Genomic DNA, 10,635 nt, shown 5'->3' with positions numbered 1-10,635 from the left:
TCCCTACCGATAGCATTGGACGCGGATGGCGGCCATCCGTCCAGCTGTCAGTGGACACTTGCCGGACACACCAGGGAGCTAGACGCGAAATGGTCACTCCGGCAAATTGTTTTGTTACAAATAAGGGCTCGTTAACAAACAATCTGACCGTGTCGAGCCGGGCGGGGCTGACTCGCTGGACACGCTGGACACGGTGGACACGCGGCCCGGCGATGGCGAGGCATTTGTCTGGCCGTCGGTCCGGGGCGGGGTGGAGGTGGAGGAAGCCGTCTTAATTCACCCCTTCCTTCTCCTCCTCCCGGCCGGCACGCCGAAGGGGACCGAACACTTTGGCAAAACAAAGGAGGCGGCTCGCAGTGCGTCGGAGGAAATTGAAGACAACCAGAAAAACCGCACGCCGGCGAGGGGAAAAAAAATTACAAAAATTATGAGAGCTAGTTAAAAGAAATGATCGAAAGCGACTTTCTCATTTTTCGTTTTGGAAAAGGCGGTGTTTCCGGTGGCGCCCCGCGGCTGCGGAGGCGCTAATGGAATCGGCGAAATGGCTCTAATCGAGTCTGCGCCTCGAACCGAGTCGACGCCTCAAATTAGAATCGAGGTGTCTGCCGACCGCGATGCAAGCTGCACTGCACTGCAGGACGCAGCCAGGCAGCACGCACACCGGAAAAACGCGTCGCAGACCCGCCTTCCCCGACTCACCCCATGCAAATTTCATCGCGAAAACGTATCGAGTGTCAAAATGAAAATTTGTAATCGCGACCGAGACACGCGCGCGCCAGTGTTCCGTCTCTGTCCTTCTCTCTCTCTCTCTCTCGGCTCAGCCGGTCTCACATTTCATTCGGACCGGAGCGAGCGGCGGCCGAATCGGCGGTACGATAATTTTCCGCAGCAATCGAGAAATGCAAATATGGAGAAGGTGCTCGGAGGGGAGGGGGGGGGAGGGGCGTCCCGGACAGGGCCGAGGGAAGTGGCGACAGCGAAACAGAGAACAGAGATTTATCCTTTTTCTGTCTCTTTCCAGCTCCCTCGCTTCGCAATCTTTCTCGCTTAATTTCTCTGGCAGCTTATCGACCCACTAACACGAACGCAGCCACACACACACACACACACACACACACAGTGACTTCATTAATACGCCTCGGGATGAGCCAGAGGCCCCACACGGATAGTTCGCGAAATGCGATGCAAATGAACAAGTGTTGCGTTGGTTTTTGCTCGCGAGGGGATTCCTGCTTCTCTTTAATTCGTCCACCAGGAGGTGGGTCTCTCCCCGCCGCTGCTTCGGAGCCAACAGCGAAACGCAGTCGAGCGAAAAGATTTTTGCAAATCGCGCCGTCGCCCGGATTCCACCTCGGCGGCGTCATCAGGGTGCATAAATAAAGCAAGCAAAATAAATAAAAAATTAGCTTGCCGTCTATTTCTATTCCTCCTCGATGACACAGATAACCCTTTTGCCGCGTAATGATCAATAAAAATCAATAAAGAAGATAACCGTGGTGACAGGTCCGAATTTGGCACCGACAGGCAGTCTCATAAACTTGAGCCGTGTTGTTGTTTTGGAGGTTCCCACCGCCGCGACGCCGGGGCCCGTTGGTCCGTTTCGCAACCCCGATCGATCATTAGTGTCGATATCGGGGAATATGACCCCGTTATCGCAGTGCAGTGGATCCGCGTTCCCAGGAAAGATGCCATCTCCCCTCGTTACCTGCGAGGCTCTGGCTGGCTCGCGCCGCTGCTCTCATACGAAATTCGCGAACCGCACAAAGGCCTCTCTCTGTCTCTCTCGCACCCCCCGGGGCGGCCCGTGAGTGCGACAGAGACAGAGCGAGGCAGCAGGTACGCGATGACCCCATTACCGGCGGTTGGCGGCGGTTCGCACGCGCACTGCAAAGTGCCCGGCCCTCGGCCTGGCCTCGCCCCCCGCGGCGTGGCAGTGTAGCAGCGGCCTGGCGGGGGCGGCCAATCACACCGGGCTCCAATCGGTGAGATCGTCGGGAGGAAAAAAATCGACGCCGAGTCGGTGTTCGAACCCACAGCCGCACCAACAGGCGCGCGTTTCCGGGCCTTTTCTCTCTATTTTCCGCCGCGGACAAAAAGTGGGGTAGGTTTTGGGATAAGGCGCCCTCCGACGGCGGGGCGGGGCGGGGCGGCTCAACTATAAATGGACGCCCCCTGCTCCGGCCGCTCCGGCGCGCCAATCTGTCTATTTCTCTTTTTGTTGTCGCGGCGGGGCGGGGCGGGGCGTTTGAAAGGGAACGCGTGTCCGTCCGCAAGCTCCGCTAGAAGGTGGGCCAGTGTGAAAACAAATCGGAGGGGACGCGAGTGTGGGGGGAGTCAAGTGTGGGGAAGCGAGCCAAACAGCGGTCGGCCGGATAATCCGTCGAGTCGCCGAAGTCGCTCAAGGAATCGCCGAGATATATTGCCGCGAGGGGCTCAAATAGGGGAGTGACCGGCACAAATTCACCCCCGAAAGTTCCCGTAAAAAAAGTTGGGGGAAAATGCGCCGAGGAGTGAAGGTGTTTCCTGTCCGCGGGCTGCAGCGAAACGAGCTAGCCAACAAGGCGAAGCAAGCCACGCCACTGTACGCACCGCCGCCGACCGCGGAAACGGGGGAGCTGGCCGCACGTGCCACGACACTGCGATGACCGCCGGTCCAAGATGATGATGTTGATTATGACGGAGGAAAGTCCTCGTTACCAGCCGTTACCCGCGTCGGCCGCCCGTAAGCCGCTTTCCGGCCCACAATGCCCCGCGGCCCTCGCTCTGTCTCCCTCGCACCCACGCGGGGTGTCCGCGGCAGCGAGAGAGACAGAGCGAGGAAAACGACCCTCAGTCCACTGCGGCCACGGAGCCTCTTATTTGCAGTGCAGGCAACCTGTGCCGGCCGGGCAGGGCAGGCGCCAGCCCACAGTGGGCCAGAAGACCGGCGGAGGCGGCCAAAACTCTAAACGCGTTTTGAGCTCCAGAGTCGCTAAACAGCACTCGAACCGAACGTGTGACCCCACCAATGGATTCCTCGTTCGGAGGGCAATCCATTGATGGGGTCACACGTTCGGTTCGAGTCCCATTTGGCGGCTCTGGAGCTCAAAACGCGTCTCGAGTTTTGGCCTCCTCCACCGGACTTCTGGCCCACTGTGCACCCCTTCGGCTCGGCCTGCCTTCGGTTCGACTTCAAAAGGACTGCCGGCCGACGCGTCGCCTCTAAGTGTGGCGGCTAATCCAAATGTCAACAGGCGGCGCTCTGGCCAGGCAGGTCTAGTGTGGCCGAGGCGGCCGAGGCCGGCCAGAGGTTCGAGTCGCGCCTTTGTCGCCTTTGTGCTCCGAGTCGGTCCGGCTAGCCCTTTAGGGTTGGACTGACTGGGCGTGAAAAGCCAGCCAAAGCCACCTACACTACAAAGGACTCCCTTCGGCCTTCGGGTGGGGCTCTGGTGGCAACCCTGCCGCGCGTCTGTCCTTTAGACTCAAAATATTCCGCTCGTTGTCGAACAACGATTTTGAGGAAAAATAGTTGTTTCCGCCTTACAGTGGTGCAGCTTTAAATTGAGTCGCTCAGGCCGAATGAGGGAAAAAAATGTATAGAAAAATAAGAGAAGCACGCGGGAAATCTCCGAGGGTCGCAGCCTGTCAATCAATTTGGGAAAACTCGGCTGACCGTGAAGGAGGAAAAGAGCGATGGCGAGAAAGAAGAGATTGGATCTGGAATCGGAGCTCCTGGAGCCCCTGGAGTCTGGAAGGCTGGAGCAGGCTGGAGTAAGAAGCTTAGAACGGGGCTGGCGACTTCTCACGCAGGGCCTCGCCACGGCCTCGCCGTGTGGACGGTGCCCACACTGCAAACAGAGGGACGCTGGGCGGGGCACAGTGGGCCGGAAGACCGGTGGAGGCGGTCGAAATCCCGGACGCGTTTCGAGCTGCGAGTCGCTAAATGGGACTCGAACCGAACGTGTGACCCCACCAATGGATTGCTCTCCGAACGAGGAAGTCAATGGTGGGGTCACACGTTCGGTTCGAGTCCTGTTCAGTGGAGCTCAAAACGCGTCTAGAGTTTTGGGCCGCCTGCTGGCCCACTGTGCGGCGCAAGGTCCGCGGAGATGGCGAGTCGGGATAGCGCGCCAGATTGCGGCCCGGTTATGAGTAGATTACTATGGCACTCTGGAGACCGGCGAGGCCGGGCGAGGCCCAAATCAGCGCGTCTCAGAGTCGTTTCCTTCGGGGGACCGCCGAAGTTGGGAAAGAAATATGCATAAATAAGGAGGGCCATCTGGCAGCTTATTGGCAACTACTTATCGCCTAATCTACTCATTCTCTCGGCTTTCCACCCCAACCACCGACGCTTTTAGCGTCCGAACTTCCGTCTTCCAAAATGCACAAACGAGACCGCTTGATCCACTCCACTCGCGGGGCGCGTCGCGTCGCGTTGTCGCGGTTAGGTTGGCAATGCGCCCTTTGCAGGCTTCGTGCTGCACAGTGTCGCGGTCGGGTTGGCAGCGCTGCCGAAATGAGCCCCTTTGCAGGCAGTTGGCGCGCTGCGCGGCGCTGTGTCGCTGATGGCCGCGAACGCCGCGAAGCAAGACAGCTAATTCAAATCAAGTTTTAGCTTTTTTCTGTCCTTTTTTTGTTTCCGTCTGGGCCGTCCATGACTTCTCCTCCACCGCAAAGAGCAGCGCAGACACGCCCCGCCTCCGAGGGGCCGCCCTGTCTCTCTCGCGCCCTCTCGGCGCTCCGCGAGTGCGACGGAGACGGCGCGACGACGCGAGGCCGCGGTGGCACGGCTGATGACGGCGGGGAGTAAATTATGGAGGAGCCGGCCTCCCCCGACCGGTAATTGATCAAATAAAGGGGACAGACCTGCTACTGCCTCTTTGGGCCGGGCAGGCCAAGGTGAGGCCGAGAAAGCCATCGGGAGCGACAGAGAGGGAAGAAAGCATTCGACAAATAGGGTGGCCGCGTTCAATTAAACGGCCTGCGCGTGCACGCCGCGTTGCGAACTTTTTTTTTTAACTCGGAAATTGACTGCGGCGCTCGCGGTACAGCGGGCCGCGATGTCACCGCGAAAGCACTGTACTCCGCAGCGACTCCAATTAACCCAGCGAATTACGTACCGACGCGGGCAGACGCTCTGTCGGCCTCCGCGGGGCGCCCTAGGAGTGCGAGAGAGACAGAGTGCAGAGGCCGCGCGGCGATCCATCACAACGACGACCCCTTCCGCGAGGCTACACGCCTATCGATCAAGATGACGGTCATGATCGCCTCGCCGCGGAGTGCAGGGCCACTGCAGGCCTGCAGGCACCGATACCCTGTTTAAAACAAAGATGATCCGCGCGGGCGCGACCAGGCCGACCAGGCGCGCCGAGTGGCGTCCCGGCGTCGCGTCCCGCTCCCCTCCTGGTCATCCTCGACCCCGCCGCGCCGCGTCCGCACCGTCCGCGTCGCCGTCCACCCCCTATAATCTCCCTCCCTCCCCTCCCCTCCCCCCAGTGCTTGAATTCACCACACCCTTCCCCCATTTATTCATCCAGACGGCGAGACACCCAGACACACTGACGGTCTGTCGACGCGGTGCAGCGCGGCACAGCGCGGCAAAACGAACCAGGGCGCGCTTCCCGCCACGCCGCCGCGCCGCGCCACGCCGCGCCACACAGTGCAGGGGAGCGGTCGACACGTGACCGTAGCCTCGCTGCCTCGCGGCGCGGCGTGCGTTTTGGCGGGAGTGTGTCGGAGGGGAACGCCAGCGCACCCCTAGCCTCGCACCCCCAAGCCGCCGCCATGCCATCCGCCGGCCTGGACGCGCCGGCCGGCCGCCAGGCGGCAGCACCGTCCAGCCGGCCGGCGATGACGTCACGCCAGCTGCGCGCGCTGCGCGGGGAAGTTCCCTCGGCGGAGGGGCGTCCCCCGGACGGCGGCGCGGCGGCCAGCCCGGCCCAGCCCGGCCCGCCGTGGCAGTCCGTGCCGAGCACCGCGTCCCAGAAGCGGGCCGTGATAGTGGCCGGAAGTCGCGTACCCGCGGCCCGCGCACTGCACCCCGGCGGGCCGCCTCCGAGGACCGCGTCGTCGCGCTGTCTCCGTCGCACTCCCGCGGCCGCGAGAGAGACAGCCAACCGGCGTTCGGGGGCACCCCGCAGCCAGATAAGCCGACGGCGGAATCAAAGCCCGCTGCCGCTCGGCGACGCTCGGCGACGCGCGGCGTGTTTACGGCCTCCGCCACCTTCTCGCTCATCGCGGCTGTCTCTCTCGCACGCGTGCGGCGTGCCCGGGGCGAGCCGAGGGGCCGTAGGGGTGCGAGAGAGACAGGGCGGTGACGAGCGCGCCGGGCTGCAGGGATGCGAATAAAAAGACGGCAGTAAAGCAGGGAGGCCTGCAGGGCTGCAGGGCCAGGAAGAAGACATAACAGGCTAATTAGGAAGTCGTATCTCTGGAAAATAAAGTCGCCGTCCACTTAGCATAAAATTCATCTTTTACGGCTCGCATGCCAGCCTGCCTGCAGCGCGGCCTTCTTGCTGCTGATTGGGATGGGGCGTCTCCGCGGCCAGGCCGCCCAGGCCCGCCTAATGCAACTAATGCTCGCGAGGTGCGCCACGGCCTCCACGGCCTCCTCCGGGGACGCGGGGGCGTCCGTCGTAAAATTATGACACGCGGCCGTCTCGCGATGTGACGACGTCGCCGTGCGTCTCGTCGCTCTGTCTCCCTCGCACCCCTGCGGGCAGCCTGAGGGCCCCCGGGCCGCCCCGCGGGTGCGACAGAGACGCCGTGACTCCCCGGACTCGGTCCGCACCGCACTGCAGTCGTCGCGGGCCTTCCCTCTGTTTTGAATTTTTCTCCGGCTGGCGCTCCACGGCGGCCTGGGCACGTTTTATGTCTTCATTTATAGAGGCTGCGGGCAGGGCCCGTAAAACAAACAAGACGAATGAGTGAATCGGAGAGAGCGGGAAAGGGGGGTGTCCCCGCACGGTAGGTTCAGGACCTGCGAGAATGGGGTAGCGCGGTGCGGGGTGGAACCAACGGCTGGAAACGCCAAAAAGTCAAACGCGACTCTCCAGTGCAGGAGTAACGCTCCTGGTCTCTATTTTTTTCAACTTTTTTCCCGTGTCCCTGACTCAACGCCGACGTTCCCTGATGTCTTCCGGCGACGCGTCGCGACGGGCCGTGTCCTCGTCCGAAAGGGGGAGACGTCAGGCCTCGTCCCCGCTTCGCATGACTCGCATGGGCTGGACGAGATTTTTGGATCGCAGCCTCAATTTTCTTTTATGATCCGCTTGTCTGCCTGCCGCACTGGGGCACCGCCGGCACCGCGCTTGCGCTAGGCCGGCGCGGCGCGGGCCGTGGAGGCTGCGTCGCGTGCGTCGTCTCTCTCGCTCCCTTCGGCCTTGTTTCGCGTGCGGCGGAGAGAGCGCGCCGCGCCCCGCACGCGGCCCGGGTATTATCAAACGAGGCGTGCCGAGCTGCCCCGATATCTCGCACGCAACCCGCAGTAAAATCCAAGTAGGTGGAGAGCGTCCCGTCCCCTCCTTGCTTTGCATGGCGTCTTCTCGCTCCAATCCGAAGGCAGGCCGCGCCGCGCCGCGCCGCGCAAACGAACAAATTCCACCGCCCGCTAAGAAAGGAGCCGAAACGAGCCGCCCTTTTTTTTCTGTCCTTTTTGGCGCGAAATTGCGAGACGCCACAACAAGTGTCGCGGACGCTGCGAGATTATCGCGCGGACAAAGGCGAAATAAATCCATATCGGAGAGGGAGGGAGGGAGGGAGGGAGGAAGGGAGGGAGGGAGAGGAGGAGAGAGACGGGAAAGGGCAGCCCCGAGTGACGAGGCCTGGATGCGAGTCGAGCGCGGCGATTTGCAAAGAAGGGAAGGCCCTTGGGGTACGGCCCTTGTGTCGAACAGCGCTCTGTCTCCCTCGCACTCGTGGGGCGCTTCGCGGCGGTGCGAGAGAGACAGACTAGCACGGGTGTCGTGTTCCCCTCGCGGCGCCCTTTCGATATGTGGGCGAGTGAGAGAGAGGGACGGTGCTGCCGATTGCGACCCGGACAACCCGAAAGGGGTGACGAGGAAATAAATGTCACACTCCACTCACAAGATTGAGGCGACCCGGACACATTCGCGAAATCTTATTCCGCCCCTCCTTCATGACCTTCACGGTGGAGGAGGACGAGGACGCCGAGTGCAGTGCAGCACCGCGCCCGCGTGCGTTCAAGTCCCGCGGGCCTTGCAGTTGGACACGCGAAACTCGGGGGAGTCTGGTGGCACCAGCTCGTCACTCTGTCTCTCTCGCACTCGTGGGAGAGGCAGCGCACGGTTTCATGGCCCTCCAATTAGGCCTAAGCGACAGGCTGGCGGGCCGCAGACACGCGGCTGTCAAAAGTGACGACTTTCTGGCGACCGGTGCCTGCCTTGCAGTGCCTTGCCACGCTGCCGGACTCCGGGACTCTCCGGGGACGCGATTACATAATTCCGTGTTTTACGACGCTTTAAAAAAAGGCCGCCAAGATAAGGAACTCCATCAGGCGTTCCAGACCGCCCCCCGAATCCGAAAGCTGTAGAGCCGCGGGTAGAGCTTTTGCCGGAAAGAAGCGCTGTCTTGCGAGGTACCGCGCACTTGTTGACACTTGTGGATCTGAAGCAGAGTGCTCTGCGGTTCACGGCTCGGCCGCGCGGCTAAACGGTGTCACTCGGCGACACTCCGGACTGGGTTACGACGGTCCGCGGTTCGACTCCCCTCCGCGGCGGCCCCGTTTTACGCGACAACTCTTTCCGTTCCGCCGGACATCTGGTCGGCCCGCCTCGGCCCGCCTGCCTCGTAAAGTGGCGGAGATTATTTTCGGTGGAAAACGGGGGAAAAGTCGGCCACAGAATGGCGGCCGGTTTATTACTCGTCGTCCGTGCATTGTGGCCGCGCCACCGCGGTCCGTCAAGGAGGCCACCCCTTTGCTGTCAATCGCGAGGCATTAGTGACCCAGCGAGGCTGCGGCCACGCCCCGCCACGCCACGCCCCCGGACACCACCAGGACGCCAGGCGGCGCAGGAACAAAGACGAAATGCCAACTTTTATTTCATCTCTTGTCTTTTTTTTCTCGCCAAAGTTGGCTGCACTGTCCATGTGCACGCGGTTTACGACCCTGCTCCGGCGCTGCTTTGCGATTCCTAGTTTTATTCCCGCCATATTTTAGTGGCGATTATCGGCATGCGCCCACAAAGGCCAAAGGCTGCCCAAGGCGGCCAAAGGGGTGACGAGCAGTTGTGGCTAGTTAGCCGGCCGGCCGACACTCCCTCTTTATTTTCCTCGTCTCCCCCTCTCGGCCGCTCGGTGCACCACCACACCGCAAGTGCGGCCAGGCCAAGCAGGCAGGGCGACGCAGGGCGCGCAGCCAATGGCTCAACAAATGTCCGCTGATCTCTGTTCTCGCGTTGCTCTTCCTTTTTCGGAGGATTCGCTCATTTTTATCGGTATGAGGGAGAATTGGCTATAAAACGCGGTGCTGCGCGTGGGTCGGCCACAATACCGCCTTCCCCTCCCCGTCCACGCACACCTAGAGAGAGACAGTGGCCCGCATTCGTTTCAATGAATCGACCTGGGTGGCTCGGATGTCTCGTCCTCGTCTTCCCCGCGCGCGGCGCCGCAGCGAAAACTGCCGCGAGTAAAGGAGACTTTCCTCAAAGGGAAAACAAGGGGCGTTTCTATTTGCCTTTTTTCCCGTTTTTAGTGTCCTGGCGGCTCCTGTTGGGCGGGCCTCGCCTCGCCATCCGCCCTGTCAGACGAGACTCGTCTCCGTGCAAATGCTGAGGTCATAATCGTAAAACCAGAGCGCACCCCCTCCCACCCCACCCCCCTTTGTTTTGTTTGTTTTGTTTGTTTCTTTGTTGTTCTTTTTATCCGACGCATGTAAGAGGAGGGGCGGCATGACGCGGCTTCCGCGGTCTTATTTGTTCGAGGAGATCCGAGAGGGGGAGAGAGAGAGAGAGAGAGAGAGAGAGAGAGAGGGAGAGAGGGAGAAGGAGGAACGAACAGCGAGAGAGCCGCTTTAAATGAAATCGTCGAGAATGCAAACGCTTTCTCGGGGCGGGGCCACAAGCCGGGGCCCCACGGGGGGCCGCGAGATATCGACTGGGGAAGTCGATTTGGAGACCTGGGCGGCTGCGCTGGAGATTGCTTGCAGGGGAACATCTCCAGCTCTCTCTAAATATCAACAACAACAACAACAACAACAACAAGAACAGCGCGGCGTCACGACAGCAACAACAGCAGCAGCCACCTTCTAAGCGGCTCCCCTCGCCACCAGGCCATCGATGTGTTTCAATTTTTATCGCGGCAATTCAAAATAATTGTAAGCCGCGCCCAGATTGGTGTAATGCGCTCAATGGGCCGTGGGCGAAAAGGGGTGACGGGGCGGCGGCCCACGGGGCGCGGGGAGGGCCAGGCCGACCAGGACTCCTCGGCGACGTCGCCCGCGTCTTGCTCCACTTCGATTGTCTCTTTTCGCGGGTTCTTTCCGAGTCCGCGGGATCAAATACTAGCCAGAACATTTTTTCCTCTTTTTTCGAGAGGGCTTCCCGGCTTGCCAGCTCCTCGCGGTGGAGTGCGCGGCTCTAAGACAATGCCTCAAGACGGCGGTGAGAGGCTGGCGCGCTACTCCACGCGACCAGCCTG

This window comes from Thrips palmi, unplaced genomic scaffold (genome assembly GCF_012932325.1).
Source record: "Thrips palmi isolate BJ-2018 unplaced genomic scaffold, TpBJ-2018v1 HiC_scaffold_7, whole genome shotgun sequence".
Lineage (NCBI taxonomy): Eukaryota > Metazoa > Arthropoda > Insecta > Thysanoptera > Thripidae > Thrips > Thrips palmi.
The sequence above is the reverse complement of the archived record's forward strand: the minus strand, read 5'-3'. Positions refer to the sequence as shown.